The sequence below is a fragment of the Petaurus breviceps genome, unplaced genomic scaffold (genome assembly GCF_028583685.1).
Source record: "Petaurus breviceps papuanus isolate PSGF00001 unplaced genomic scaffold, PetGlider_PUasm1.0 551, whole genome shotgun sequence".
In the NCBI taxonomy this organism is placed as follows: domain Eukaryota; kingdom Metazoa; phylum Chordata; class Mammalia; order Diprotodontia; family Petauridae; genus Petaurus; species Petaurus breviceps.
Window position 1 is genome coordinate 42,909,397 of NW_027186372.1, and position 24,355 is coordinate 42,933,751.

The 24,355-nt window shown below is 41.9% G+C and overlaps 2 long non-coding RNA genes and 1 pseudogene across 2 annotated transcripts in view; 1 reads left to right on the top strand and 2 right to left on the bottom strand.

The window, feature by feature from the left end:
* Window positions 1–3,152, top strand: part of LOC138172592 (uncharacterized) — a 10,591-nt gene extending 7,439 nt beyond the window's left edge. The window contains exon 3 of the long non-coding RNA XR_011171169.1: window positions 1,721–3,152. This is a non-coding gene — a long non-coding RNA (uncharacterized lncRNA). The remainder of the gene's footprint in view (window positions 1–1,720) is intronic.
* Window positions 1–22,590, bottom strand: part of LOC138172593 (uncharacterized) — a 37,787-nt gene extending 15,197 nt beyond the window's left edge. The window contains exon 1 of the long non-coding RNA XR_011171170.1: window positions 22,425–22,590. This is a non-coding gene — a long non-coding RNA (uncharacterized lncRNA). The remainder of the gene's footprint in view (window positions 1–22,424) is intronic.
* On the bottom strand, window positions 6,293–11,068 carry LOC138172831 (tropomyosin alpha-3 chain pseudogene; annotated as a pseudogene).
* Window positions 22,591–24,355: the final 1,765 nt, after the last annotated feature.

A 24,355-nucleotide genomic window follows, 5' to 3' on the forward strand; every position in this document is an offset into this window, starting at 1 on the left:
AGGAAGGAAGGAAGGAAGGAAGGAAGGAAGGAAGGAAGGAAGGAAGGAAGGAAGGAAGGAAAGATTTCTTAACCAGCTATCTGTGTCAGACACTATTCTAAGAGCTTTGTAAATATTAATCTTATTTGATCCTCACAACAACCCTGGGGATTAGGCACTATTATTATTCTCATATTATGGTTGTAAAAACTGAGGTGGACAGAGGTTAAGTGACTTGCCCGGGGTCACACAGCTAGAAAGTGTCTAATGACTTACACAGCGCTTTCTGGCTCCAGGCCCAGTACTCTATCCACTATGCCAGACAGAAAGACTTGGGTTTGAATACTGCCTTAGATTTTTAATAGCTATATGACCCTGACCAAGTCACTTTACTTCCTTGCCCTCATTTTCCTCACCTATAAAATGAGGGCACTAGTCTCAATAGTCTCTAAGGTCCCTTCCAACTCTAAGTCTATGATTCTAGCAATTCCTAGAGACTCCCTCAAACTTCATTCCATAATGGAAAAGTGGGAGGAGAGAATTAAGAATTATATTTAAATAAAAATTCACTGCCTCAAAGACAGAGGTTTGTTTACAGAGGTATACATATTGCTACTGAAATGAGAAGGGTAAACCTCCTGTGGAAAAAAACAAGAGATCGACACAAGTCTCCCCTTGGTTCCCATCCACCAAATTCAGTGGAAGAGATGTGCTCATAGGCCCCTATTAGGATGGAAAGACCTGAGTTTAACATCTCCAGAAGATGGTCCCTTTGGTTCCATCTCCCTCATACCTTGGACAAATAACTTCCTCTCTATGGGCCTCAGTTTCCTCATCTATAAAATGTGACAGGTGGTCTAGATGACCCTGAAGGCCCTTTCCAGCTCTAAATCTATGATTCTAAAACAGCATCCAGTTCTGAAAGACATGAGCACACTCGAAAATGCAACTCTGATTGCTGGGAGTGGGAAGCAGGTGTTTTCAGAAAAACTAGTCATTCTGGAAAGACCTGCAATACAGCTTTTAAACAGCTTTCCCCTTGTGGCAAAGGGCCCATGAGACCGGATGGCTGTAGACACCTATCATTTAGCCTCAGTAATCCTGTATGGCCATTATGGAAGCCTGATGTAAATGACAGAGGAGTTATAAATGAAATAAAATGTGGGAAGAGGAGGGGAGAAGAGGGGGACCAGGTGTTAGGTGACCTAGGGTCTAATAATAGTTCTATAGCTGAATGGCATATCTATTGCTTACTACCTGTGTGACCTGCAGTTTGTCCATTCACCCACCCCTCTATATATCAATTCCCTTATCAGGAAAATTAGTTAGTCCAACTGATCTCTAAGGCCTTTTCCAGCTGTGACTTTACATGTATTTATGAGTTTATTCAGGACAAGGAGTGGTATTCATTTATGTGCTTTTTTTTTTTTTATCAAAGCCCTACTGCCCCATCCCCAGAAATAAAAATGTCCATCACCCCAGTAAAAATGTGCTTTTCTCTCTTGGGGTTCCCAAAAGGCTGAACCAGAAGGACCTAGAAACTTTAATACACACACATACAAATCCCACTGGTCATGTGATGGATGCCCTAACTCAAGTAGAGTTATATCTCTATAACAAGCAGATCTTAAAAGACTTTTCCGTCTCAGAGATGCTTGACATTTTAGTGACATACTTTGAAGTTAAAGGTTATGGATCCCCACCAATGATGCTGCCCTCTTGTCTTTTTTTTAACATACAGGAAAATTACACCAGACTTCCTTTTGTCTACAAGGTGTACCCTGCTCTTTAGTGGGCCAGATAAATGTCACTAAATTGAAAACTCTACACACAACAAAGAGGCTGTGAAGCAAATGGGTCTAGAATGTTGGCAGTCATGGACTTCATGGGCCATCTAGAGGCCATCCAACCAATCCTCCACCTTCAGGCAGGAACTTACCTGGACCATTCCAGACAAAGGAACAGAAAATGACTTAAAGGTCCCCTACCTGAATTTGATGCTGGCTATCAGTTAAGTACAGACAGAAAGAGGCAGAGCAGTACTAAGGAAAGAGCATGAATCGGAGGCAGAAGACTTCTGTTGAAATCCTGCTCAGCTGTTTGCTAACTGTGTAACCACAGACAAGTTAACTTCATCTCGTTTTCCTCATCTAGAAAATGAGGTGATACGACTCAGTGATTAATAAAGTTCCTACCAGCTCTAAATCTGTGATACTAAGGTTGTTTTTGATGTGGTCCTGCCCTGTACATAGGAGGTGCTTGATAAATACTTACTTGAATATGATTGAATTGTCAATATGCCATTCAGCCACTGCTCTCCTCCTCCTGGAATTACCAGGGATCTCGAGACTGCCTTCAAACTCCAACAAAGATTCCACTTGCTACAAGAGGCCTTTCCCAATCTACTTTAATGGTAGGTCCTTCCCTCTGAGATTGCCTTCTCTTTCTCCTGGATATATATAGCTTCTGCACTCTGTCTTCTACATTAACTCTGATGCTGTCTAATGGAGTCACACAGACAGTGTGTGCCAAAGACAGGACTTGAACACAGGTCTTCCTGACTCTGAGAGCAAACACATCTTCATTCCCATACTATGCTGCCTCTTACTGCTCCTATTATTCAGTTGTTGTTGAGTCATTTCCTGACTTTTTTTGGTGAAGATACTAGATTGATTTGCCATTTTCTTCTCTGGCTCATTTTACAAAGAAGGAAACTGAGGCAAACAGGGTGAAGTGACAGGTAGTAAGTGTCTGAGGTCATATTTGAACTCAGGAAGATGAGTCTTCTTGACTTCAGACCCAGCATTCTATCCACTGTACCACCCAGCTGCCCCCTATTATTCAGTACTGAATTATAAGGCTAGTTTCAGAGATAAGGAGTAAAAAGTCAAATGGAGAAACTCTATGATAGATAAGAGTTAGCTAGAAATATCTTGTAGTCTCAAATAATCAAAAGCTTTATCTCTATTATTAGTATATCTACCACTGCAAGATGAGTAGCATTATTTAAAAAAAAAAAGAAGAAAAAGTAGGTCTTTCCACCTTAATAGAAACATCCAGGTCTGTTCCCAAATAGTTGTCTCTGATTTCCCCAAGAAGCTGCTGGAGCTTCTCTGTAAAGTTACTGTTCATCAATACATACACACACACACACACACACACACACACACACACACACACACAAACACTTGTTGAATCTCTGCTTCAGAGAAACAATGAGCAGTTACTAGTCAGAGTAACTCAAACAGATCAAGTAGGATCCTATTATTTATCCAAGTCTGAAGGAGCAGGTTCCCCTCTGGCTCCCACCTTGATCTCTCCCAGTCAGTCAAACCTGGGAACACTGAGATTCCTTAAGAAAGATAAAGCAGATTGAAAAAATCTAAAACAGAAACCAGCAAGAAAAAAGAAGCCAGATAATCCGTAAGATCAGAAGGCCTCTTGTAGTCTAATCAGTCACTATTCTGTTCTGAGAACCTAAAGCTTCACAGGATGGTGAAAGCTGTTCATCAACGCTGCCTACTGTCCAGCTGCATTCCCAGACCCACATCCCATTCCTGGGAGAGAGGATACCCTTTTCTGAGATCCCTTGTGCAAAATGAACCCATGTTCTGAAGCAGGGCTTAAGGAGTCAGGAGGACAATGATAACCTTGCGGCAGGGGGGAAGGCTCCCGTTTGAGACAACACCTCATTAGAGAGCTTTTTTTTTAAGTTAAGAAAATATATTGTGTGCCGCTATGAATCATCAGGCCCATTATACTTGGTTGGATTTTTGTAGCCAATGTGCTACAGCAATACCAGCAGCAGAAATTCTGCCTTTGAAAAGTCCTGGGCTAAAAATCTTCTAACGACGCAGTCTCTGCCTCCTCAAATACAACAGCAGACATTTCACATATGCATTCCCTCTGACCCTTTTTATTTGGTCCAGACCTACAAACTTGCAACTTTTCTGTAACCTACCTGTCCTTTTCTGTTTCTCCCTTGAACACAGAGCCTCCTGAGTGGAAGCAGGGCCCAAACTGGCATGGCTAATAAATTATCACTGGACCTACAAAATAAAGTCCTTCTGAATGTGAAAGGGTTAACTCTGGACTTGTAACCCTTTGGTATCTTCTCACCCCATGCATTTTTAGCAGGGTTTCTCATTTTTTAGAGAATAATCTTCACTATGGAAAAAAATTTAAACATTCCCAAGGGGAGGGGGAGAAAAAACAAATACCTTACAACTCTCAGGGCCCCATCTGTTCTAAGTCTTCCCCCCCACAGGATGTAATAGCTGAAAAGCCAGAAAAATATTCTTTCTTCTTCCAACATTCAACAGGGCCTGGCATGCAAAGAGAAGAATGGTCTGTGGCTCTCTGCATGTTTCCATTCTGCTTTCTGGCCCATGTGCTGCCAAATAACACTGGACCTATTAAACAAGCACAAGGTTTTGAAAGAACTCACTAGGGTCAGTGTTGTTAATAGCTGTCCTAGGTTTGAAAGGGACACTGATTTCCTATCAATACATTTTGCTCTTGAAGGGTTCTGGATCTACTGAACTGCCCACTGAATTTTGAAGATTTCTTAGCCCCACTTTATAGACTCTGACTATTAACAACAGGCCAGGTCTGCAGTCTGCTCTTAGGTCCTAATGAAGTCAGGTTCTGGAGCCTAGAAAGGGAGTGTCTGGAATCCGGAGAACCGGATTTTAGTAAGTTCAAGCAAGTTTATTTTCAATGAGCCCTTAAACACATGGTTCCAGTAACACCTCAGTTTCCCCATCTCTAAGATATAGGAGATTAATGCTATCTAACTTCCTTTCCAGCTCTGACATTTTATGGATAAACCCTAAATATGAATAAAAAGGAGCCATGACCTAGGTGTGGTGACAAGAATTCAAGCCACAGCACTCCCCTGCGCTTCTGATGCTTCCAGTATTGTCAAGTGTACCATCAAGGCCTATTGAAGGTGTTGACTAGTCCTACCAACATAAAGTGATACTGTAATACAAACCTTACTGAAATAACATCGTCTAAGTTAGGGGACCAGACTCTCATCGAGGACTGTCATTTTGGGAGGTACCCACAGCCTGCATCCATGAGGAAACTGAAGGAATTTTATAGTGTGCTGTGCATGCTTTTGTTGCTGTTGAGTCATTTCTGATTCTTTGTGACCCCATTTGGGGTTTTCTTAGCAAAGATACTGAAATGGTTTGCCATTTCCTTCTCCAGCTCAGTTACAGATGAGGAAACTGAGGCAAGCAGGGTTAAATGTCTTGCCCAGGGTCACATAGTTAATAAGTGCCCAAGGCCAGATTTGAACTCAGGTCTTCTCAACTCCAGGCCCAGTGCTCTATGTACTGCACCACCTAGAAGGTACCCTCTGAGGGCAACTATATGCAGTTCTAATTTCCTTCCCAGAAGGAGGGAAAGAAGACCTTGACATTGGTAGTCAGGTTGGTGAAGCTGCTGCAAAGGACCATAGTCAGAGATACAGTGGCTGTGGTGTACCCAAACCACATAAGACTAACTCAGGTACCCAGGGGGACTCAATGTGTTATCATGTTATTTTGCAGGCAGATTATATAGAGCCCTGGGTCTGGAGTTAGGAAAACCTGAGTTCAAATTCAGCCTCAGACATTTTCTAGCTCCGTGACCCTGAACAAGTCACCCTCAGTTTCCTCATCTATAGAATAGGAATAATAATGCCCACTACCTCCCAGAGTTGTTGTAAGGATCAAATGAGATCATTGTAAAGTGCTTAGCACAGTGCCCAGCACAGTAAGTGCTAGATAAATGTTAGCTACTATTATTTTTATTATTAGTACACCTTCAGCTGTGTGAAGAGTAGGAATAGCCCCCAGTTGCCCCAAATGCAATCCTGGAGGACAGAGAGTAGGTTAAGGCAACAAAGAGGCCTTAAACAGCTCCAGGTAAACCCCTGGGTGTGGGCCACTGAGATTCAATTAGGGGCTGACCTTTTAGAACCAGGCCAGGTCAGGACTGGTGCTGCTGGGCCACTGTTCACAGACAAGAAGGCTTAGATCCAGAGGCCGGAGGTAGCAACAAACAAATCACACCAAAAGAAGCTGGAACTGTTTGTTTGAATATTTACTGCAGTTCGGAAACATTTTCATTTAGGGTAGGAAAAGTGGGATTGAAGACATAAATCGCTCTGTGATCCTCCCATCCAGTGCCAAGAGGCCAGTCGGGCCAAAGGGAATAGAATCCAGAAAGAACATAGAACAAGGGGGTGGGGGGTGGAGAGGAAGATGGTTTCCTCAAGCTAGAGGGGGTAAATCCAGAATGGAGCAGAAGAAATGGGAAGAATTTATTTAGAGGTCATGTCATTGAGGGCATTGGCCATTTCCTTGCTAATTTAGGCCTCATGCTTCAGTTTTGGGGCACAGGAGTCACCTTCCAAGTCATCAATTTCCTTTGTCAGCTTGGTTACTGATCTCTCAGCAAATTCCATACGGGTCTCGACCTTCCTGAGTTAGTAGCTTTATCTCTTCTTAATAAGTTTTCTTTCTGAGAATTCTTTTCTTCAGTAACATTCAGACACTATAGGTTCTGGTCCATCAGCCTGACCTGATCATCTATCCAAGTCCCTGGCAAAGAGACTTGGTCAACTCAGTTCACTCCTCTGTGGGTTTTAAGTTCCCTTTCAATGGTGGTGTGGGCCCTAAAGCAATTATTAAATTTTAACTATGAGCATTAACACCTTGAAAATAGGCAACCACTACAAATCAGGGTTTCATTTATGGTTCTGTTGATTATTTAGGAGGTAGCTAGATGTCTCAATAGATAGAGTGCTGGGCCTGGTGTCAGGAAGCCCTGTGTTCAAATCTGGCCTCAGATACTTATTAGCAGTGTGACCCTGAGCAAGTAATTTAACCTGTGTTTGCCTTAATCCACCGGAGAAGGAAATGGAAAACCACTCCAGTATCTTTGCCAGGAAAACCCTATGAACAGTATTGAAATGTTATAATCCACAGGGTCAAAAGAGCTGGACACAATTGAACAACAATTGAACAACACAGTTGAATGCAACTGAACAAGAAAGTGATGGGAAAATGTTAATAATGCAAATTAACGTACAAGTGTGTGCTGGGTACATTTTTTCCTGGAGAGCTGATTGTTAAACATTTACCAGCACATCCTTACCTTAATGATCAATTTCTGGGTTATTTCCTTATATTTCCTATCTACCTTCCCTATAATATGCTTAGCCTTTTTAAACTAGATTTCTTGTTGTTCAATTTTCTTTCCATCTTTCAGGGACAAATTTTCAATGACTTTCATACCTCTCACTCATCAGCTGCCTTCTCTGCCTCTTCTACCCTGTCAAGGGTAATACCACCCTCCCAGGCCCTCAGGCTCACAACCTACAAATCATCTGGGATTTCTTATTATCTCTCACCCTCCATATCCGAGCTGTTACCAAGAACTGCTGATCTCACCTTTGCAGCATCTCTCTAACACACTCCCTTCTGTCTTCTGACACAGCCACCACTGTGGTGCAGACCCTCGTCACCTCACACCTAGACTATAGCAGTAGCCTAGTGGTGGGTCTACCTGACTCGTGTCTCCCCACTCCAACCCATCCTCCATTCAGCCACTAAAGAGACAGCTAGGTGGACAGAGCCTAGAACCCGTGGCCTTGAGGCCACATATGGGATCCTTAGATACTTGTTCCATGAAGTTTGGGTTCAGGCTACACTTGAGGACCTAACAGGTTCCCCACCCCTGGCTAGACCTTGCAGTCAAGAAAACCTGAGTTTAAACCTAGCCTTAGACACTTACTGGACAAGTCACTTAACCCATTTGCCTCAATTTCCACAACTGTAAAATTGGAACAATAATAGCACCTATCATGCAGTATTGCTGTGAGGATGAAACAAGATAATATTTGTAAAATGCTTAGGATAGTACCTGGCACATTGTAGGTGCTATGTGAACATTTATTCCCTTTACTAAAGTGATTTTCTTTTTTTTTTTTTTATAAGCAATCAGGGTTAAGTAACTTGCTCAAGGTTACACGGCCAGGTGTTTCTGGGTGGGTGCTAAGTGTCTGAGCCCAGGATTCCATCTCCAGGTCATCCTGACACTGGAGCCAGTGCTCTTACTTGCTGTGCTACCTGGCCACCCCTAAACTGATTTTCTTAAAGGGCAGGTCTGATCATTTCACGAACACTCAGTAAATTCCAGTGGCTCTCAATCCCCTCCAGGACCAAATATAAAATGCTCTGTTTGGTATCCAAAGTCTTTTATAATCTAGCTTCCTCCTACCTTTCCAGTCTTCTTATACCTTACTCCCACCACATACTTTTTGATCTAGCAACACTGGCCTCTTTGCTGTTCCACTAAGAATACACTCTATCTCTCAGCTCTGGGCATTTTTTTGACTATGACTATCCTCCATGCCTGGAATGCTTTCTCTCCCCATCTCCAACTACTGACTTCCCTGGCTTTCTTTAAGTCCCACCTAAAATCCTCCCTTCTACAGGAAGCCTTTCCAAACCTCTCTTAATTCTACTGCTTTCCTTCTGTGGGTTATTTCCCCAGCACTTGGCACAGGACCTGATTGATGGACTATATGATCCTGAGTGTGGTTCCTTGGTACTTGAACTCTTTTCTTGCTATTTAGAATGAATATATATATATATGTATATATATATATGTGTGTGTGTGTGTGTGTGTGTGTGTGTATGTCCACACATATATACACATCCCTGGATTTCTCACACACCTCTGTAACCTTTCCCTCTAATTGGCTAATTCTTTCCAGAAACTCCCATTTTAAGGTAGATGTCCAGGCCAGTCATATCTTCATTCTTCCCTAGGTTTTCTTTCCTCCTGATGTGCATTACCATGCTTGGGCTTGGGGTGCTCTTCCCCTTTACTTCTCATCTTCCTTTTACATAGTTTTCTCCCGTAGAAACAAGCATCTTGACAGCAGGGTATTTCTTTCTGATTGTATTTGTATTCTCAGTATACATGCACACACACACACAGTGTGAATTCTGGATTTTGGCTATGACAGCCCTGGGACTTTTTCATTTGGGATTTGTTTCAAGAAATGACCAGTGGATTCTTTATAACTTCACTTTACCTTCTGGTTCTAACAGACCTGGGAATTTTTTTGTCTATAATTTCTTGGAATATAGTACCTAGGATTTTTAAAAATTATGATTTACAAGAAATCCTATAATTCTTAAATCATTTCTCCTTGATCTGTTTTCTAGGTTATTTTTTATATCAGATAACATATATTCTTCTATTTTAAATTTTTTATTTTATTTTAATATTTCTTGCTATCTCATAAAATCATTGATTTGTTTGTCTATTCTAAGTTTCAAAAGTTCTGTTACTTGGATAAGAGTTACTACTTTCTGTTCTAAGCTATTTTTTTCTCCTTCATATTCTTTTCTCCAGAAATTTATTTGATTTTTTTAAACCTCTTGCTTCATTGCTTCTAGGTGTTTATACAATCCTTGTGGAAAATCCATTTCTTTTCCTTTGCATTTTTGTTTGCAGTTATTATGGAGTTCTCTCCTTTTGGGGATCTCTATGATTTTTTTATGTCTATCACTGTCTTCTTTGGCTTTCATTTCTCTTAAGCTTTAGGACAGCTGGAGAACTCTGTTCCAGGGCCAGGGTCTGCCCCCTGTCATTTTGTTTGTGATAGCCCTGCTCAGCCTCACCCTGTGTCTCCAGGGTTCTCATACTAACCTCTACCTCCTAGGATTAAGTCCCCCTGATCTTTAAACTTCAGCATGCCGGATTTTCAGTGTCCTCTGTATTATTGCAGAACAGAATGCCAGGGACCCCAGACCCTAGGGTGTTCTGGTCTAGGTGCTGCCTTGCCTGCACTGACCACAGCCATTCTCAGTAGCTCCCATTCTGTGGGTCCCTTAGCACACTAGGACTTTCTTGTGTGAGCCCTTTGATTTTGCTACCTTCAGACATAGAGCTCTATAGCCTATATCTGGTCTTACTGGGAAACTGCAAGCATACTTAATCTGTACTAGTGATAGCTATGCTGGAAATATTCTTTCCTATGGTCCATGGACTTTCGATTGACTTTTAATGAAATTATGGGGTGGAAGAAGCTCTTAACTATAGTTTATCATTCATTATTTGTCTAGTATAATTTGTAGGTTCTTTTTAGAGGAGCTGTATGGAAGGTGGACTGCCTGCCTCTATTCAGGCAACCATCTTAGACAGGAACCCCTTAATATCCAAAGAAAATAAAAGATAGCAAGATAACTGACCAGGGGAGGGCCATCCCACATCAAGTAGTTGTAATGGGAATGGGAATTTGAAGATCTTCCCTGCCCCTTAAAAGGCCTAGGGGGGAATTTGAAGACTTTCCCTGCTTTGAAAGTAAATTCTGTCCCCTAATAGGCTGGATATAATAACATGGAGCCTGTGATAGACGGAAATTGCTGAAGGGTAGAGCAGAGCTCACAGGAAGCTTCCCTGCTGTGAAGATAAACTCTGCCCCCTAATAGACTGAATGTAGTCACATGGAGCCTGTGGTGAGAGGAGTTTGCTGAAGGGAAGCAGAGCCCACAGGAAGCTGGGAGTCAGAACCAGAGAGACAGTGGGAGAGAGTAAGGAGGTTGAGGCAAGGAGATAGAGAGGTTCATGAGTAGATATTGATCTAAAATTGGTTTGTGGGAAGGCTAAAGGATGCTGTGGCTCTCAGTATTAGTATGACTTCTTAATATCTTTGGTATTATGATAGAATCAGCTTACTGATTTTGGGATTGGGTTTTCTAGTGTCAAAATAAATGTTTCAGTTCTGCCCTCTATGTGGAAAGTTTGGTATATTTTGCAATCAGACATCATGCAATATTTATAGTTAGTCTTTATTGTGATCGTGGGTGCTGTAAATATTGCATTGGTGCTACTGTAGTTGAAAAACTACCAGCCTATAAAATAGCTCCAGACAAAGATGGGCCACCACCTGTTGTCCATAGGAGAATTAGATTCCCTGGTGACCTGGAAGATAGACTCAATGAAGAGTTAGGAAATCAGGATCCATGAAGGGCCCACCTACCAGTTGTAATTGGATGGTTGGTACCAGCTGAAGGTCCATATTGGGAAATCTGGCTTCAGAGATATAGTGAAAAGAAAATACATCTTGAAACTCTTTGGAGGTTTAGGAAAATACTGTCTCAGGCCAAAGGAGACCTCTACTCATAGGAATGGAGAAGGCCAAATCTAGAGATTGCCTCATTCCTGCCTAATATTCCAACTGTTGGACACTCTAAGGGAATTGAGGCCACCTACTCAAGCCTGGCTCAGTAAGTGATGGTGACAATTACAGTCATCCTGCATCATCCAAGAAAATGAACTGGATAGGTTTGAGTCATACTTGTATAATTATAATTGCCCAAAACATAAACTTTTGGTTTTGAATTTATGCCTCATGTCCCTCTTGGTCACTTTGGTGCTTTCTGTACTTAAGTTTGATGAGAGACTCCAATCTATTTGAACAGAAGAGATTCCTTCCCTAAGACTCAGTTTCCTCATCTGTAAAATGAGAGGGTTGGATTATATGACCTCTCACTTCTCAATCTACAATCCTATTTTCAAGGTAGCAAACAACAAATTGTAACTGATTCAGTTCTGGGGCCTGAAGAATAGTATTTTTATAAGAAGGGCAACTAGCAGAACTGGCTTAGTTCAAACCTTATTTCTCCCATCTTTTCCATCTTTTTCTAGCCCATCTTTTTCAATTAAGTAGTGAGAAAAGTCTTGGGCTATTATTTTGTTGTGAGCAAAAATTATGAGGTTAAATGCACAGAAAACATCTCGCTGAAATGACTGGGAAATGTCAGCAGAAAAGATGGAGAAAAATGTCTCCTTTATACTTCTGTATGCCTGGTTCCAGTAGCCACCCACCCAGACCATCTACCTCTGCAACACTGAGCAAAGACTTCCCATCTTCTTTGTTTTCTCTACCATTAGGGAAAGGAAGACAGTTCTATTTACCTGCCCTTTAAAAAAGAGGCAAGATATATTTAAGCATTCAGGGTTTGTAGATCTAAGGCTGGAAGAGAACTCAGTAATTGGTCATTCAGTCATCTAGTTCAATCCCCTCATTTAAAAAAAATATTTTTTTCATGAATAGATATTTATTTTCTTTCCCTCCCACCTCCCCTCACCAATTGGGAAAAAATAAAAACAAAATGTTATTATGCCTAGTACAGAAAAACAAATTCCCACATTAGCCATGCACTCAAATGTCTGCATCTTCAATCCATCACTTCTGTCATTGCCAAAAGAAATGACAAAAGGGGATGGTTTCAGAGAAACTTGAGAAGTTTGATACAAACCGATGCAGAGTGAAGTGAGCAGAACCATTTACACAATAACAACATTATAGAGGCAAAACAACTTTGCTAGACTTAAGAACTCTCATCAATCCAATGACCAAACATGATTCTAGAGGGCCAATGATGAAGAATACTAACCACCCCCTCATTTTGTAGATAAGGAAACTGAGAGCAAAAGAGAGGAAGGGACTTGCCCAGTCACACAGATGGTAAATATCAGAGCCTGGATTGAAACCTAGGTCTTCACTTCCAGAGTCACATCCTTCTTTCCACTTTCCACCCGGGTGCCTCCTTTATTTCACATGATAAAGTATTCCTCCCTTTCACAAATGCATTAGTGACCAAAGCAGCAGAGCTAAGGGACAAGAGCAGAAATGAGACTTGCAGTCAGGTTCCTGTGTTTAATGCCTTGACCTTCTGAGAAGCAGCTGCGATGTCACCTTTCTTCTGCCCCAAGAAAACAGCAATGGGGAGGTCGCATGGTAGCAGCAGGAAGAGACCTGGGCTCCTTGTTGGGCCACGCAGTGACACATGTGTGACCTTGAGACTGGCCCCTTTCTGTCAGATGGGGGCTCCCAGATCTCTAATGGCTCCCCCAGCTCTGAAGTTCTTTAATACTCAGCAGGGTAATGTGAGAAAAGTTCTAAGTTGGAGAGAGGAGATGGGAGAGAGAGATGTTGGCCAGAGATGGCCACAGCCACAACCCAAGTTTCTACATAAAGGAAAAGCAAACAGCTGAGGCTCTTCCTTGGCCCTTTGATTCCCTAGGAGGAGAGTAAACCTAGAAGTGTTTGTTGAAATGCTAATCCGATTTAAAACTGCTTTGAATGGGTTCTGAGAGGAAGGCTGGCTGCTGCTTCCCTACCCAGAAGCAATCTAAACTTGATCACTTTCCTCTTCCCTGAGGCCTCAATAGAGAGTGTTTGCCCAGTCTGACCTATAGGTCCCGAGAGGCCCACTAAAAACAGGTACTTGGCTGGAAGAGATGAGTAAATCACTGAAATACAAGGTGTCAGAGGTCATCTCCAAACCCCTCATTATATAAATGAGAAAATGAAAAATGGGGGAAGTGACTTGCCCAAGGCCGTACAGCTAATGAGGGGCACAACCAAGACTGAAATCTAGGTCTTCCCACTCTCCCTCCCTTAAACACCCTTTCCATTACACCATGCAAATTTCCCTTTTCTGGATGGAAAGCTGGGGAAAGGGAAATCAAATTCCTTCTGCTGTTCCTCTTTCACACCTCTCCCTAAGAGCCCCTGTTGTTGAGGCAATCCAGTCGTGTATGACTCTTTGTGACCCCATTTGGGGTTTTCTAGGCAAGGATACTGGACTGGTTTGCCATTTCCTTCTCCAGATCATTTTATAGATGAGGAAACTGAGGCAAATAGGGTAAAGTGACTTGCCCAGGGTCACACAGCTAATAAATGTCTAAGGCCATATTTGAACTCAGGAAGATGAGTCTTCCTGATTCTAAGCCCAGTGCTCTATCCACCATGCCATCTACAAACACACACACACACACACACACACACACAGGCCCTCCTTATATTACTTTATATTTACTTTTCTGTGTACACATTCTCTCCTCCCACCCCCCACCCACTCCCCACCCCCTTAACTATAAACTCCTTACAGATAAGACCTGTTTTTTTGTTTTGAATTTTTTATCCCTGGTTCTATCACAGTGCCTAGTACCTATTAAGTACTTAATAAATTATTACTAAATAAGAGAATGAATGAATGATAGGAATATTTTTTTAAAATGAGACAGCATTTGAGAGATGATGGACCCAAGATATAGACTGGACTTGGCCAATGAATGAATCTGTTTTGCTTGAATATTCAAGTTTGTTAAAATCTTTTTTTTTCCTTTTCAAGGGAGGGCAGGGGTGGGAGTGAAAGAAAATAAATACTTGTTAGATGAAAAATAAAATGAAAGATTTAAAAAAGAGACTGAGTCTGACTTTACCCTAATGCAGCCCCACTTGGAAATTCTGGTCGAATCCGATAATGAAACAAGAATGGGGCTCTATAGCCTCCTAATCACCTCCCCCCACCCAACCAGTAAGTTATTCAGTTCTTCAATCTGCTCACCTGGTCTCCCACATTCAGTCTACTTCCAAGTAGGTTTTGTGAAACTATAATTAAAGGGAAATGAAGTCATTCTACCTAGCCCCAGTTTCCCACCCACCTGTCAACATCTCCTCTACCAGCTTCTGTCATCCCCAGGAAGCTGACATCTGTTTTCTGACCAGTCTCATCTTCTGGTATAGGAAGTTATATTGGTCAAGTTGCTATGGGCTAGGGCTGAGTGACCAACTGGTTACTCCCAAATCTTGGCTTGTTGGCTTTAGGGCATTTTTTTTTTTATTTGGAGGAAAATGATAACTTGAGAGGATGACCTGGGACTTGTCTCTGAACCAAGGTTTCCCCTAGAAACAATGAATTCTCCTAGGGCAGGATTGGGGAAGCTATGGCTATGAGTCCATAGATGGCCTTCTAGAGCCTTGGGTGTGGTCTTTTGACTGAGTCCAAGTTTATAGAACATATCCTTTTATTAAGGGGATTTGTTTTGTGAAGTTTGGATTCAGTCAAAGGGTCCCACTTGAGGACCTAGAGGGCAAATGTGGCCTTGAGGCCATAGGTTCCCTAACTCTGCCCTAGGGATTCTATGGTAATGGTAGACAAAACTATAATGCAGGTCACTCAGCTGGGCTAAGATAGATTGGCAAGGAGAGAGTAAGTGCAAAAATAAAGGGATTTAAGGGAAATGTAAGCTTAGGAGTTTTCTCTCTTATAGGTTCCTAGTCCTTATTAGAAGGCTTCTGAGGAAGCTGATGAGGGTGAAGTGACTTGCCCAGGGTCACACTGCTACTAAGTGTCTGAGGCCAGATTTCAACTCAGGTCAGGTGCTCTGTGCACTATGGCGCCACCTAGCTGCCTTTGGCACTGTGCTAGGCAATGAGAATACAAAGATAGAAGTGAAAGCACCCCTTCTTTGAAGGATCTTATTATATTCTATGATGGGGAGATAAAAATAAGAGGGCTAGACTAGATGAACTCTGATGTGTCCCACCACCTAAACTTAAGACTTATGAAAAATACATAAAAAGTGAATGGAGGGAGAGGCTAGGCAGCACAGTGAATAGAGCACTGGCCCTGGAGTTAGAGGACCTGAGTTAAAATTGGGCCTCAGACACTTAACATTTACTAGCCTCTTGACCTCGGACAAGTCACTTAACCCCAATTGCCCTGCCTTCCCCCCCTCCAAAAAAGAAAAAAAATTTTTTAAAGTGAATGGAGGAAGGGCGGCCAGGTAGCACAGCGAGTAAGAGCACCGGCTCCAGTGTTGGGATGACCTGGAGATCGAATCCCGGGCTCAGACACTTAGCACCCACCCAGAAACACCTGGCCATGTAACCTTGAGCAACTTACTTAACCCCAATTGCTTAGGGGTGGCCAGGTGGCTCAGTGAGTAAGAGCACTGGCTCCAGTGTCAGGATGACCTGGATCAAATCTGGGCTCAGATACTCAGCACCACACCCAGATATAACTGGCTGTGTAACCTTGAGCAAGTTACTTAAACCCAATTGCTTTAAAAAAAAAAAGTGAATGGAGGAAGGGGAAAGGGAGAAACTAGTAGCAACTGATAGAAATCAGGATCAGAAAAGGTCTCATTTAGGTTTTCCTCCAGTCTTTAAGGAGTCTACAATATATTCATTAGAATGTGAGCTCTTTGAGGGCATGGATTAAATTTCTTCTTTTCTTTGGCTCCCCATTGCTTAGCCCTGTACCTGGCACTTGCACTTAATAAATGCTTCCTGACTGACTGACTGACTGGTTTCGAAGAGGCAAAGGGAAGGCATGAGTCCATTCTATTTTAGTAAAAAAGATATGGAGACAGGAAATGCAGTGTCAGATATAAGAAACAGCAAGAAGACAAGTTTAACCAGGTATTAAGGATCCCAAGGTGTATTATGGGTAATAAGCCTGAAAAGGTAGGCTGAGGCCAGGTAGTAAAGGACTTTAAAGTCAAGAACAGCCTGTTTCTAGACCTCTTGATGCCCCATCCAGTGTGAGGGGGACCATGGACTCAAAGGTCAATTCTGGCAGGAGAGCAGAGGACTAACATGGTGGCCTGCCTCTCTAGCCTACAGACCAGCCAGAGTGCACACAGGCTCACCACCAGAAGGTTGCCCACTGGCTAATGAATTATCACAGTAAACAGATCGTTAGACTGAGAGTCAAGATGACCTGAGTTTGAATTTGATCTCTAACATGAGACTGTATGATTTTGGGTAAGGCAGCTTTTCAGAGTCCCAGTTTCCTTATATGTGAAATGGTACTAATGAAAGCACCTACCTTAAAGGGCAATTGGGCATTTAGGTGGTGCAGTGCATAGCCAGAGTGAGGAAGCCTTGAATTCAAACCTAATCTCAGACACTTCCTAGCTGTGTGATCCTGAGTGAATCACTTGGTGAGTCACCCTGTTTGCCTCAATTCCTCATCTGTCAAATGAGCTGGAGATGGAAACTGCAAATGACTCTAGTATCTTTGCTGAAAAAAACTCACAATCTCCCAAAGAGTTAGATACAACTGAACAACAACACAGGGTAATAATAATAGCTAATACTAAAAGTTAACACTTACTATGTATCTGGCATTACGTTAAGTACTTTACAAATATTATCTCAGCTGATCCTTGCAGCAAACCTGGGAGCTGGGTACTATTATTATCCCCATTTTACAGATAAAGGCATTGAGGCAGGTTAAGTGACTTGCCTAGGGTCATACTGCTAGTAGGTGTCTGCAGTCCTATTTGAACTCAAGTCTTCTTGACCCCAGACCCAGCACTCCATCTGCTGTGCCATCTAAGTAGCAGTAAGGACCAAATGCCATAATGCAGGTACAGCTCTTTGTGGGCACACAAGCACTACACCAACTTTATTGCCATTTGTTGTGGTTCTTTTTGGCCACCACAGCTGTGAAGGATTTCAATCCTAATACACTCAAGGATGAAACAAAGAATCTTTTAAAGTATGCGTAATACCCAGCAACTTAAAGTTCAGGCAGATCCTTTCTCCTTTTTTTCCATAGATTTGGAGAATGGTGGCAGTCAAGGTTTCAGAAAGAATAAACAATTCAGGGTAGGAGTGGGGCAAGCTGCAAGGACACTGGATCTGGGAGTCAGAGCAGCAGTTTCCCATCACCCCTCTGCTTCTCACTGCCTATGTGACCCTGGATAAGTCACCTCACTGCTCTCCAGCTCATTTTCCATCAGCCAGGAAGTCAACTTTCATTAACTTCCTACTATGTGCCAGACACTGTGCTAAACACTGGGGGTACAAAGAAAGGTACGCAATGGTTCTCTCTCTCAAGGAGCTAACAGTCTAATGGGAGACAACATGCAGATAGCTATGGACAAACACAGGACAATCGATGTATGGCATACAGGATAAATGGGTGCTAAACTCAGAGCGAAGGTGCTAGAATTAAGAGAAATTGGGAAAGTCTTCCAGCAGAAATTGGGATTTTAGCTGGGACTTGAAGGAAATCAAGGAAGCCAGAGGCAGAGATGAGGAGGGAGAGAGTTTCAAGCACAGGGGACAGCCAGAGAAAATGCCCAGGCTCAGAGATGCAATGTCTCGTAAAAGGAAGCGATCAGACAAGAGAATTCTGAGGTACCTTCTAGCTCAAAATCTATGATGCTCCCATGAGTCTCCTATGATTTGTCCTTGTCCTTCCAACTGAACTAAAGGTAATACTAACAATAAAAATCGACAAAAAATAAAACAATAAAAATTCTACTTTTGAAATTTACATCATTGTAAGGATTTCTCATTTCCTAAATAGTCACGGTGTATCAGAACTGGGACGTGGTCCTGGCTTTAATGGAGTTTACGTGATACAGAAGCAGGACCAGCTGCAAAAGTAGGCAGGGGACTGCTTAGCCCATGTGGGGCCATTCCAGAGATGCAAGCTCTCCTCTCTCCCACACACTTCCTTCCACCCAGCTCCACGAAGTCTCCAATTCCAGAATTGGAGAATCCCTTTGGCTAAAGGTTTTAAAATGCAAATACCCCTGGGAGGGGTAACACAGGAAGACTCCACAGTCATTTACACACACCAGTGAATGAGTTTATCAAAGTCTTTCCTGAAAGCTGGGTGGGGGCAGCACGAGAGCAGGAGGTGGCAGCCTCAGGGGGCTAAGGATGCAGAAAGGGGCAATTAGGGACGGTCACTAGCAACTTCAGTTAGCTCCACAATTTTCTTCCGCCTAAGGTTTGCTGCATTATCAATATGTTATATACAAAAAATAATATATGAAATTTTCTAGGCACACATCCATGCATAGTATCTGTTTTTGCCTCCCTCTTAGAGGTCTGGTTAAATTACAGCTAGCACATGAAATTTAACAAACATAGAGATGTCTCCTTCCAGTAGAAAGCATTGCAGCATTGGGTAATGAAAGAAGGGGGAAAACCAGGACCAAACTGTCTGTGGAGAGGGTGGGGGTGACACGGGGTGTGGAGGGGAGTGTGTGGAGGTGGGGGTGCAAAGCAATCAGATTTAAGGAAAAAGAAAAAGGAGGACAATACTTGGGCATTTGTCTGCTCACCTCCCACCAACCTGGCTGTTTCTCAAAAGCTCTGCTGGACTGCCTTCCCCCAAGTAGGCCAGGTGTGAAGGGAATGAAGTGAAGCCCCCAATCCCAGGGACACTTCAAGGCAGGAAGGCCTGGAATTAACTAGCCATTTCACACCCACTGCTCTGGGGATGCCTTTCCGGCGGCTGGAGACAGCTGGGAGCCCATTAGAAAATGGATGTCTTCTTTTCTAGTTGGGGGAGGGAGCAGGCTCTTGAGAAAACAAATTAAAGAGTGCTTTAGCTGCCTACCATCTCTCTGGAAAAGCAAGAGAAATTGGTTGGAGGAAAGCACTGAGGTTTCAGTCCCTGCCCAGCCGTTTGCACATTTGAGAAGGAAGGAAGAAAGGAAGGAAGGAAGGAAGGAAGGAAGGAAGGAAGGAAGGAAGGAAGGAAGGAAGGAAGGAAGGAAGGAAGGAAGGAAGGAAGGAAACCATTGAACAACAAAACAGATAAATTCTAATTGCTCTGAAGGAAATAAACCATTAAGAGTAAGAAATGATATATCTGCTCAGATAATAATTAACCTGCATTGCAACCTTAGGATCACAAATTTTTAAATAAGAGTTTTAAAAATGAGAACTAAAGCATGGCATATCATTGCATCCTAACAGCTCACATTTTTATAGGCCTAAACATTTTCTTCCCAGTTTTAGTAGTACTTCCCAGTAAGTAGTACTAGTATCACCATCACCTTTTTAGGAATGAGGGAACTAAGGCTCAGAAAGGTGAAGGAACTTGCTCCAGGTTACACAACAAAGTGTCAGAGGTGGGACTTGACCCAGATTTTTCATTAAAGTCTTCATTAAGTACCTGCTGGCTGTACCACAATGATAGACATAGTACAAAATGAATTGCCAGTTACATGACACTTTCCCAATTAGATGATTTAATTTCAAAAGGCAGCCTATGTTGGAACAGGATATGATAATAAAGAGGAGGAGGAGGAGGAAGAAAAAGAATTAGGGGGAGGAGAAAGAGAAAAATTCTCGATGGAGTGATCAGAGGGTGGACCTGATAATCAGAGAGAGCTGAGATCAAGAACTACCTGGGACACATAGTGGCTGTGTGACCCTGAACAAATTACTTCATCTCTCAGTGCCCTGGTAGCTCCCTCAGATTATAATTTACAATGATAAAACCATAGGTCCAGTGAAATATATCATCATATGCATCATATGTTGTATATATGCATACATATATAAAAAATAACTCACACTTACATATGACTTAAGGTTTGCAAAGCACTTTCCTCACAACAGAGAAGCAGCTGGTGCACAGCCTAGCATGCTAGACCTGGAGTCAGCAGAACATGGGATCGTGGCCCACCTCTGAGATTTATTTGTTATGTGACCCTGGGCAATTCATTTGACAGATACCTCAGACTTACCCACTGAGTCATAGATGGGCTACACTTGGTGTTGGTGGAAGGAATCCCAGGTCAAGGAAATCATAGGTTGTTGATATGTCGAGTTTTTCACAACCCTGAGAAGCTGATAGTGTGTTGGTTCTTATTTCTATCTTATACACAAGTAAAGTGAGGCACAGGGGGGTTTAAGGGACCAGCCTAAGACCACACAGCTAGTACATGATGGAGCTGGGACTAGAACCCAAATCTTCTGACTCCAAATCTAGCTCTCTGTATCCTCCAGGAGAAGACAGTTAAACAGATGCATAAATTAAATACATGAATGCCTTAAGTAAACGCATTAAGTGGGGTGGTGAGTGAAGGGGGAGGCCTCAGGGTCATATGTCAAGGAAATCACCATCACTCTCCCAATTAGATGGAGGAAGCTTCCTGGAGGAGGTGGGATTTCAGGAGGGTAACTGGTTATGAAAGTAATTATCCTGTGTATTACTTTCAGCCAACTAGAAGAACAATTATTCAGTCTGCCCTTGACTAATTTATCTCAATGGCGCTTTATTTGTCTTGGCTCCAATCTTTTCCTTTCAGGGTTAATCAAGAGTGTCACTGAGGTCCCATTTACCACAGGCATTCTAAGAGATTGTTTAGAAATACAGCTGAGTCTTTTGTGTCTCCATATCTGAAATGTGAATGGCCTGAGAGGAGGCTGAATCTAACCTCCTCAAAAATGTATTTTTTCCCAGTCTATAATGACCAATGATTATGAGCCTCCTCTGGACAGAATTGGGCTCTCTGGGCTCTGAAATATTTCTTCATTTGTCTTCATGCATCATTGGGGTGTCACTGAAAGACACAAATCAAAATCACTTTCTAGTCCAAGAACACACTCCAGAGAAGCTTAAGGAGACAGGCATGTGTGAGCCCCAGCCCTCTGCTTTCTGTCACACACAAAAAAAGATTTTCAATAGCATCTGATGTTTTCCTGGGTGGAAAGACAGAGTCAGCATTTGTATATAAATATTATTACACAGTTTGAGGGAATCAGTCAGGAAACTGTGGTTGCAACATCCCAATTTACCATGTTAAAAGACAAAAGACCTCCCCCTCCCGAAAAAGAGAACTCTCACCCCAACCCAAATCCCACGCTGGAAAAATTACAGTGTAGGGCAGGGGTAAGGAACCTGTGGCCTTGAGGCCATATATGGCCCTCTAGGTCCTTGAGTGAGGCCCTTTGTTGGGATTCAAGCAGTTGTACTTGAAGACCAAGACAGCCACTCGGGGTCTTGAGGCTGGCCACCCCTGATGTAGGGTGACCCTGTGGTTTTTTTCTTAAAACATAAGGAGATTCAAGATACTGCAGCTATTAGCTAAAAGTCTATAGGAATCAGACACTAAGATTTAGAGAATAAACTGAAAGAAAAGCAAATTCATATTGTAGCTGAGTCAATCTACATAATACAAAGGAATAAGAACTCCTAGAAGTCAAGAGATCTGAGCTGAAATTCTGGTTTGGCCATTTACTTACCTGTGTGACTTTGTGCAAGTCACTTCCCTTCCCTAAGTCTGGTTTCCTCCTCTGGGAATACAATAATAATAGCTTTAAGGTTAGCAAAGTCCTTTACAAATATTATTTCATTTTATCCTCAAAACAACCCTGACAGAAAGGGGCTATCATTATTCCCATTTTGCAGATGAGAAAATTGAGGCAGAAAGAAGTTAAATAATATATCCAGGGTCACACAGCTAGTAAATATGTGAGGCCAAATTTGAACTCAGATCTTCCTAAATCCTGGCTCAGCGTTCCATCCACTGCAGGAGAATTGGGGATGGGGGACTACATTATAATTTCCAAAGTCCTTCCAGCTCCTAGTATCTTATAATTTTCCTCTGTATGGAGACTATTCGAGCATCAGAGATCTAGGAAAGTGGTGAACCAGCTAACCGTGAGCTAAGAGCACGCTTGGGAGAGTCTGCAACTCAATCAGCAACGTCAATAATTTCAAGGGAGAGTCTGTGTCAAAACTACACAGTCCCCAAAGCCATCAATCTTACAAACTTGTTTTTCCTGGCTTCTAGTTTTATTGCAAAGAACTACTCACCTTTGTTCTTCTAGCTGTTTCCTCCACCCCTAGTCTCAGAGGACCCCAGTGGAGGCCAAGAAGAAGCTTGAGGACTAGGGAAAGTGCATTCAGGTGTGATCAGAGCTCTTTCTGGTAACTGTAGCAAAAACTCAGGCCTGGCTCTCCATGTGGAAAAGAACTTGCATAACACAGTAGCACCTCCCCCTCCCTGAGGCCTCCCAGCCTTAACAACCAGAGTCTCTAGAATTCACTGGAGCTCATGGAGCCTTTAGTACACTTGATTCTGGCTTCGCAGAAAACACATCCTTATCGGTGACTCCAGGTGACCAGAGGGCCTGGTCTATCTACTGAGCTCCCCAAAAGGTCCTATAGGGGTATGATAATCACAACTATTTCCTAGGGTGGCCTCAAAGATCACAGGACTATAGAGTCAGAGGTGAGAAGAACCCCAGAAATCATCTGGTCCAATCTCTTAATTTTACAGATGAGGAGTTGGAGACCCAGAGAGATTGTGACTAAGATCACAAATCCAGCAAGTGGCAGAGAGAGGATTTGAATCCAAGCTCTAATTCCAAATCCACTATGGTATAATCAAATAAAATAATGTGTAGAATAGAATATCTGTAAACATTAACGTCATAATATATAATACATTATATATAATACCTTAACATGTGTTATAATGTATAATAATATATAATATAATGTTTGTTAACTTTAAAAAGATATATAAAGTCAGCTATTATAATGTTGGGGCAACTAGGTGGTACAGTGAATAGAATGCTGGGCCCAGAGTCAGGAAAAATTGATTTTAAATCCAGCCTTAGACCCTTACTAGCTGTGTGACCCTGGGCAAGTCACTTAACCCTGTTGCCTCAGTTTCCTCATCTGTAAAATGAACTGGAGAAGGAAATGGTATAGCACTCCAGTTAGTTTTGCCAAGAAAAACCCAAAATAGGTCACAAAGAATCAGACATAACTAAACAACAATCATAGTTTTATTGTCTTATTTCTAATTTTTGTAATTTATATTATGAAATTTATTTATTATAAAATAGAAATTTATTTATTATTTATTATGTTTCTATAAGCACAAAGACCATACCAAATATAGCACATTTAGATTCTGCCATAGTTCCCATTTTCCTGGGGGTTCTGTGATATTGGTTGAATGTTGTTAAAGGACTAGCTTTCTTCCTATATGAACTTTAAAACACAGTCCGACCACTTGTAGAAAATGATAGCTCTTGTCCAGATTATTAGGACAAAAGAATATGGTTTTTTTTCTTTCTGGGGTCTTTTCCCTTCTAATTTGTAACCCATCTTTCATATACACAGGATCTAGCATCATAGAGTTAGCATAAGGATTATCTGTCCCATCAGTTCTGAAATTTTTTAGTCTCAGAACCCCTTTACACTCTTAAAAATTTTGGAGGACCCCAAAGTGCTTTCATTTGTGTGGGTTATAGCTAATTATATTTACCACATTGGAGATTAAAACTGATAACATTTTTGAAATATTCATTAATTTATTTTAAAATAACAATAATAAACGTGTTATATGTTAACATGAATAATATATTTCATGAGAAATAACTGTCTCCAAAACAAAAATAATTCTGTTGAGAAGAGTGAAATTGTTTTCCCCTTTTGGAAATCCCTTTAATGTCTAGCCTAAAAGAAGAGCATTGAATTCTCATGTCTGCTTGTGCATTCAATCCATTGAAATATGTTATTTTGGTTGAAGTATATGAAGAAAATCCAGCCTCACATAGATATGTAGTTGGAAAAGGGGGGCGTATTTTCACAGCTTTTCCTGATAATTGTGGATTTTCTTCTTTGATATTTTACCCAAACTTGACAAATGGTAGTATCTTAAAGGTTAGTTGCAATGTGGAATCTGAAACCATATCAATGAATGAATGAGGGGAGAAGGCAAATACATCTTA